This window comes from Melanaphis sacchari, unplaced genomic scaffold (assembly GCF_002803265.2).
Source record: "Melanaphis sacchari strain LSU unplaced genomic scaffold, SCAv2.0 Contig8_pilon_pilon, whole genome shotgun sequence".
In the NCBI taxonomy this organism is placed as follows: domain Eukaryota; kingdom Metazoa; phylum Arthropoda; class Insecta; order Hemiptera; family Aphididae; genus Melanaphis; species Melanaphis sacchari.
Window position 1 is genome coordinate 5,229,968 of NW_020271635.1, and position 7,312 is coordinate 5,237,279.

Consider the following 7,312-nt stretch of genomic DNA (forward strand, 5'->3'; position numbering starts at 1 on the left):
TTAAGTTTTATGTACAGTCTTTCAATATTTTCTTACTGCGTTGAAAAATGTCTTCTTTAAAAAGAACTCCTTATAGTTTCTTGTATTTAAAAAAAAAAAGGAATGCGTTCCTGCTATCACTTTGAACATTTTTTAACTGAGTGATTGTCAATTTTTTTTGTGGACAATTTTTTAACTAAAAATAATAGGACAATTTTTAAATCAAATACCTTTTCTGAAAGATAATTTGATTTAGATTAAACTTTGAACTTTTGAACTTTTAATTTTTGTTAATTTATAATTAAATTTTAAAATGCTTAATTCAAATTATTAAAAAACGATGATTTTTAAAGACTCCCGATTTTTTACAAAATTATTTTAGTTATTTTGACAAACGACTACTTTGCTTTGAATTATTTTATTATCTTTATAAATAGGAATTACTTCGCGTTCCTCGTTCCTATTTATGAAAAAAATGTGTTTTTTTCCAACACTTTTTTATGAACTCCATAAATTATATAAATTTATGTATATATATATACTTAGTAATGAAACATAATATATTAAAAATATGGATAACAAAATATTTTATACAGTACGTGGCCATCGTAATGACCACACATGTATCTTTGCGCTCCGTTTTATCATTTCCTATAGCAACTATTAGTGTTTATACTGGTGTAATTAAAGTGTTGATAATGTATATATTTACTTTATAATATTTTCATTATTATTCAATCTTATATAAAACAGCAGATAGTAGTACACTGTTATAAGTTATAATCTAATAATTACTAATCCAATAAGCATAAAATTTGTCTCTAGAATATCAAATAATTGTTATTGCATTGATCTCACCAGCAAAGATACTGTTGGTGAAATAATTAACAAATATGTCTAATGATCACAATATATCTATCCGCAAACTGGAAAATCAATCAAAGCAGTGGCTCACAGAGTTATTATTTTGAAAGCATACGTAACAAAAGTTACCCACCCACCCATCCATTTTTTTAGTAACGATAATATTGTTATTTGCTTATACCATAGTTTATAATATTTGGTATCCAAGTTATCTAACTACATACCCCTCAATCCACCCATACACCCACTCACCCACCATGAGAGCACATGTAGTTGCACTATTTGCTATTTGCTAACCTGTTTGGGCGCCACTGAATCTAAGTAAATAGTTTTATCCAATGTTTCACCTATACGTTACATGAATATATAATACTAGAAATTAACAAGCTTACACCAATAACTTTCCATAAACCTATTTATATAGGTCCATATAGAAAAATTCAATATTTTTACTGTTGACGAGCCCACTATGCAGCAAACTATGGCGAATTAAGCCAACAACAAAGTTATCATGTATTCATGTTAATTAGTGAAAATTCATTAAACGCTATTTGAACCACAGTACTGGTGCATAGTAAAAAACTGATACTAACAAAATCCAAGCGTTCCAAAATTAGCACCTCGACGTCTCTCAAACGCTCCACTATATTTTTCATACCATATATTTCATTACTCAATTATTTTAATATGAAAACTATCGATGTAAAAACACTCATCTCTTATACGCGCCTTCATAAGCGATTCCAAATTAATTGCAACCCCTTTATAAAAGATTATCTATCTCAATACTACCAGGGAATTCTCATGGAAGATTAAAAAGAAAGATGTGGTATCGTGACTGACTATAAATATAACTCATATCTCTAATTGTGTCAAAATAGATAATGTTTAAAGAAAAAACAAAAAAAAAAAATTCAAGGTAAATGCTATTAATAGGTGACAGTTTGATCAGCTATTTTATGTCAACTCCCGTCCTTAACATATAGGTAAGCTTATTCGTATCTTTTTATGTAGGTATAATTTGTTAATTTCAAACAAAAATATAAAGTTCTAAAAAAAAATGTTCACAAAATATACAAACCTAACCTAGAAATAATTAAAGGTAAATATCCGTCTTTATTTTTAATCTCAGTTTTTGAATCGGAGTTGCCCGATTGCGGCCCTAATTCAGATAGTCGTATTTAATCCCAAATATAAGTATCCCGATTGCGTCCGAACACTGAAACGCACATTGGTTCACAAAATAGCTTTCAATTTTAAAATAAAAAAAAAATTTTAAATACGGCATTGAACGTATTTGTATTCGAAATTTAAATACTTTTATGTAAATACTTCAAAAATCCAAAACAATTATTCGTTATTAAAATATTTAATTATATACAACACCCTTTATCTATTTTATTTGCTAATAGTTTATGAAATCGAAATGTATACTTATATATTTTTTTAATATACTGTATTACATTTTCAAGCTTTTTTTATACATTTTATAACATTTTAAGAATAGTTAAAAATATAAAATATCTATAAATAGTTCAAAATGATCCAAGATATTTTTAAAATTATTTCATGTCTATTAAGTAAATACAAATATTCGGTGAACAATTCAAAGCAATGGCTGTTATCTGATTAATCATTAAATGTATGTATAACTAAAAACTCGCTTTTTTTATAAAAACAAGCTATTGTAATGCAAAATTAAATTAATTTAATATTTGATGTTTGTGAATTGTATTCTTAGAAAAAAATATAATTGCAACTTAGTTAACAGGGGTAACTAATTGTTCCCATGCGAATCTAGTATCTAGTTAATCATTTGTTTACATTGTGATAATATTTTTTGAAATCTCTATCGTTATGCACCACTTCATTATCGTGGTCGAAGAGAAGAAAATAAACAAGTAAGTAAGTCTTTTTTATTCCCTAACACCATGAATTAAGATAAATAATAAATATTTGATATTAATATTAATTTTTTGATAGTTATTAGGTAATACACTTAATTGTAATTCAGTAATTGTGATTTGATGAAAAAAAGTTCGACAAAAAAAAAAAAAAAGAAAAGGAAATGTTCGTACATAAATACATAAATTATAAATTATCAAACGACAGTGATTAAAAACATTAAGGTATGCGGGTTACCTCAATGCATATATTATTCTAAATTCTAATTTCTAATCACATTAATGAAGGCTTATTAGAAATCAATACTTGAGTAAATACCTAATTTTAATTTTAATATAATATCCTCTTGTGATTTAGATACACATATAATTTTATTGACATAGAATGTAACAAAATAATTATGAGATTGTATTTTTACACAATAATGATACAGAATTTGGGTATAGAACAGTTATCTGCTTAAAAACTGTTTTTAATAGCAAAGAGGAAGAACTAAACAATGATAAAGTAAAGTAATATTTATATTATATTGTATTTTATGTATTTATATCAATCATTAAATATTTAAATAATTTATATTTAATATTACTATTGTTTTAAATAGTGACGGCAAAAATTTAAAAATATACTCAAAGTATTCATTATATAATAAATTAGGGTAGGTGAATTATAGACATTATAGACATTGAATCTCAGAATCCAGATTACAGTTACATAAACTTATAAGACCTTTAATTTTTAACAAACTGGGATTTAAAGTTTAGTGTTCTGTGTTCACAAATCACAATGCAATTTGACATATTATGTAAGTATAATTGTGTTATGTATTATGTTTACTTGTTGGCGATATCTATTATAGTATAAATTAATGATTATAATTTATACTATGTATTTATTAGTACAACCCTACATAATAGTAAATACATATTAGTGCACTATGCTGCAGGTCGGTATTAATGAGATCTTGATTTGGAATAGACATATTAAACTATATAAGTATGACTATATAATAAGAAATTACTTTAATTTTAAATTCATTATTCTTAATTATTTTAATTAGATGACTTAGTAAACAGAAAATAAATAGTAAAGCTAAAATAAATTTTATGAGTTGAATAATTTTGGCTTTGTAAAATACTAGTAGGGGAGATATTAATTTTTTTTCATTGAACACCTATCATAATATTTTTAGGGATTGCGCCACTGATTTAAAATATAGGTTTCATTGTTTTAAAGTATAAGATCATAAGTCATCTTTGAAGAAGAAAAAAATAGTTGCTTACTTTATACCATCATACTGATTTAAAGTTTGAAAGTTTAATTAAATTATAATAAAAAACCACATCAAAGCTTTGTTTAAGGTAGGTATGCAAAACAAACTTAAAAATGTTCAATGTTAATTAATTAAATGTATGGCTAATAACCCCAAAATGTTTTTTAGCTTTTTATTATTTATCTTATTTACTTTAATTATAATCATCTTTAATAATATATTTCATAATGTACCTACTGTCATGATAGTGAATTTCGTAATGTCTACATACTGCTGTACAAAATAACCAATTGTAATTCATTATTACTAAAAAAAAAAATAGTTAATATTTTTGTATTATAAAATTTCATATTTTATTAAATCATTTGAATCTACTCATCTTATTAATAATAATTTATCAGTTATATAATATACACAGTTAATACCTAGCTATAATATATTAGTGAGCCATTGTTATTTAAAATAAAATATAATTCTATTAATGAGTTAAATTAAATCAGTGAAAGTTGTAGATTTATAAAACAAAAGACATTTATTATGGTTTCTTATTATAACTTATATAATTTTAAGATTAATAATGTTGGTATGATTACGAGAATATTATTGTAACCTTTAAAACTCCATTTATTTTTTAATTTGTTTTTGATGATGTTAATGTTTAGCCATAAATTGTGATTAAAATAATAGTAATAAGCATTAGTTCAAATAATAATATATAAATAAACATAAATATAAACATTTTGCTATTTTAAATATTTACATTTGTTTAATAGGAAACAGATAGGATGTTGGTTAGATGTGAAGCTAAGAAGTAAATCAGAATTTAAAACATTATTCAAAGATTCTCATTATTAAGCTATGAAGAATTAGTGGCATCCAAAGTTAATTAAATATTAAGATACTTAATAATGTAAATTTTTCTAACTGTTTTAAAATTAAAATTTAAAAAAATCCTGCCTAAATAATATTTTTACTTTTAAATGATATAAGTAACACACAATAATTACTCTAATATTAAAAACAACAGAGTCAATGAATTCGTCGCAATGTTATACATTTGTTAGAAAGTGACAAATATGCGAATATGGTGTTCTTAGAGGTTATGGATAATAATAAATTAAAACAAGAAAATACAAAATAAAAGTATTAAAATGTAACTATATGAATTATTTTAAATTATTTTGTTACTTAGAAAAATGTTTATTTATGTGTAATTTAATCAAATGAGCATAATTATTGGGTGGTATTTGTTGAATATGAAAATCATACATTAGATATAAGGGAATATTTTTTAGGATTTTCTGCATAATAAAATTATTGTTCATATGATTAAGCTGAAATTTTGTTAAAAATATTGACGAATTTTGGTTTAAATATAAAAAAATTTCGTCGTCAGGGCTATGATAGATTCTATAATGAGTCCCGAATGGTGTCCATTTTGGAGTAAAAAAAATGAACTATTAATATTGTACCTACAGCTCTTTATGTCTGCTCAACTTAAAATTTATTATTTTTAATATTGCTAAAACTTCGTCAAAGATAATTTCAGTACTGTGTGGGAAGTTTTCAATTTATTATTGGTTCTAGTACTCTAAAATTGGTATTATTAGCTGTTGGTGATGAACAAAGATGTAAAGTTTCTAAGAAAACATTAAAAATGTATGCCCAACTAGATGGGATACAGTATTCATTTTGCAAGAGAGGCTCATAGATATTAAAATATCTTAATATTTTAGATATATAAAATATTAATTACCAAGAAAAGAAATGAAAGAAACTTAAGTTAAACTTATAAAAAAAAGTTGGAATTAAGTGAATTTGTTTTAATTTTATGCTTATGAGAAAATATTTTGAAGATCTTAAATGTTGTATCAAAATAATTATAAGGAATTAATTTTTCTATTAAAATTGTTTCTATACTTATGAATGAATGAATGAATCAATCAATCAATTAAGGAATAATTATGATAAGATACTGAATAAATCAAAAGAATTACCTAAGTGCTAAATGGAATTCGTGAGTAGCCATGGAATATATATATGTAACAGTGCTATTCCGTTAAGTTCATAAAAGATTTACAAATAAAAGATTGATGATCTTGATGGCAACTTTCTACTTGATATTAATGAACAAAATTTTAAAATAAAAGTATTTTTATCTTTTTTAGATTCTATTCTGTTTCAATAACATAATTGATTTGAAAGAATACTCATCACTATAGTTAGTAATTTTAAATTTCTATCACTATTAACCATTATTGAACGAAATGAAGATGTTATTATAAAATTATCATATGATTTTATAAATTTGTATGCAGAATATAGATGATGTTTCATCTAATTTTCAAAACGTATTGTATCGGGACTGAAGACCATACAGAATTTGGTTATAATTGATATGGATGATTTATTAACAAGTTTTGCTGATGTTTTAGCCGCTTACCTTATATTTTTAACCATTTCTGTCACGGTAGTATCTGCAGAAAAGAGTTTGTCTATGGTTAAATTAACTAAAAAATTTTTAAGTCAGGAACGTTTCAGTGGCTCTTGTATACTTAAGGAGAAGAACTTTCGAGATAAATATAAAGAAAATTATCAACAACTTTTTAAACGCAAAAGCGAAGAAAAACAATTTTGTTAGATAAATTACTAATGTGTTGAAATTATACTAAAATTTTATTAATGTTTTATAATGATTGTATTATCTATACAATTTAATAATTTCCATAATATTCATTATAATGTTAACCTTTTATAATATAAACGTCAGCTATCATATTTTATTAAAAGTTGGTAAATATTTTTTTAAAAATTTAAATATTTAATATTTTTTATTCATAATTTGATAACAAACTTACCTAATTATAAAAATTAAAAACATAATTGAACGTTTTTGAAGTTCAGCCTTGACTAAATCAATCAAAATCATAAAAATTCGAAAATTATCCTGTAGTTTAACGTTTATACAAAGTAGTTATTCGTTTTTAGGTAAGACTTAAAAATTAAATTTTACGTGAGTGTGGTTTACTATGTTGCCTATGGGTCTGAAAGAGAAAACTGATATTTCGCTGAAATTCGCTTAATTGAGTAATTTATTGCGACTGTTGATCGAATAGTGAGTATAATTTGAAGCATATTATAAGGAACTTGTACGAATCGTTCGATATTTTGTATTGATATTAAACTTTGATGAATTTATGATAAAATTAATGTGTATTAAAAATTGGATTTTTTGTGATAAACGGTTGAGCCAATTGCTAGATTTGTGTATATTATTTTTTGTATTCAGAA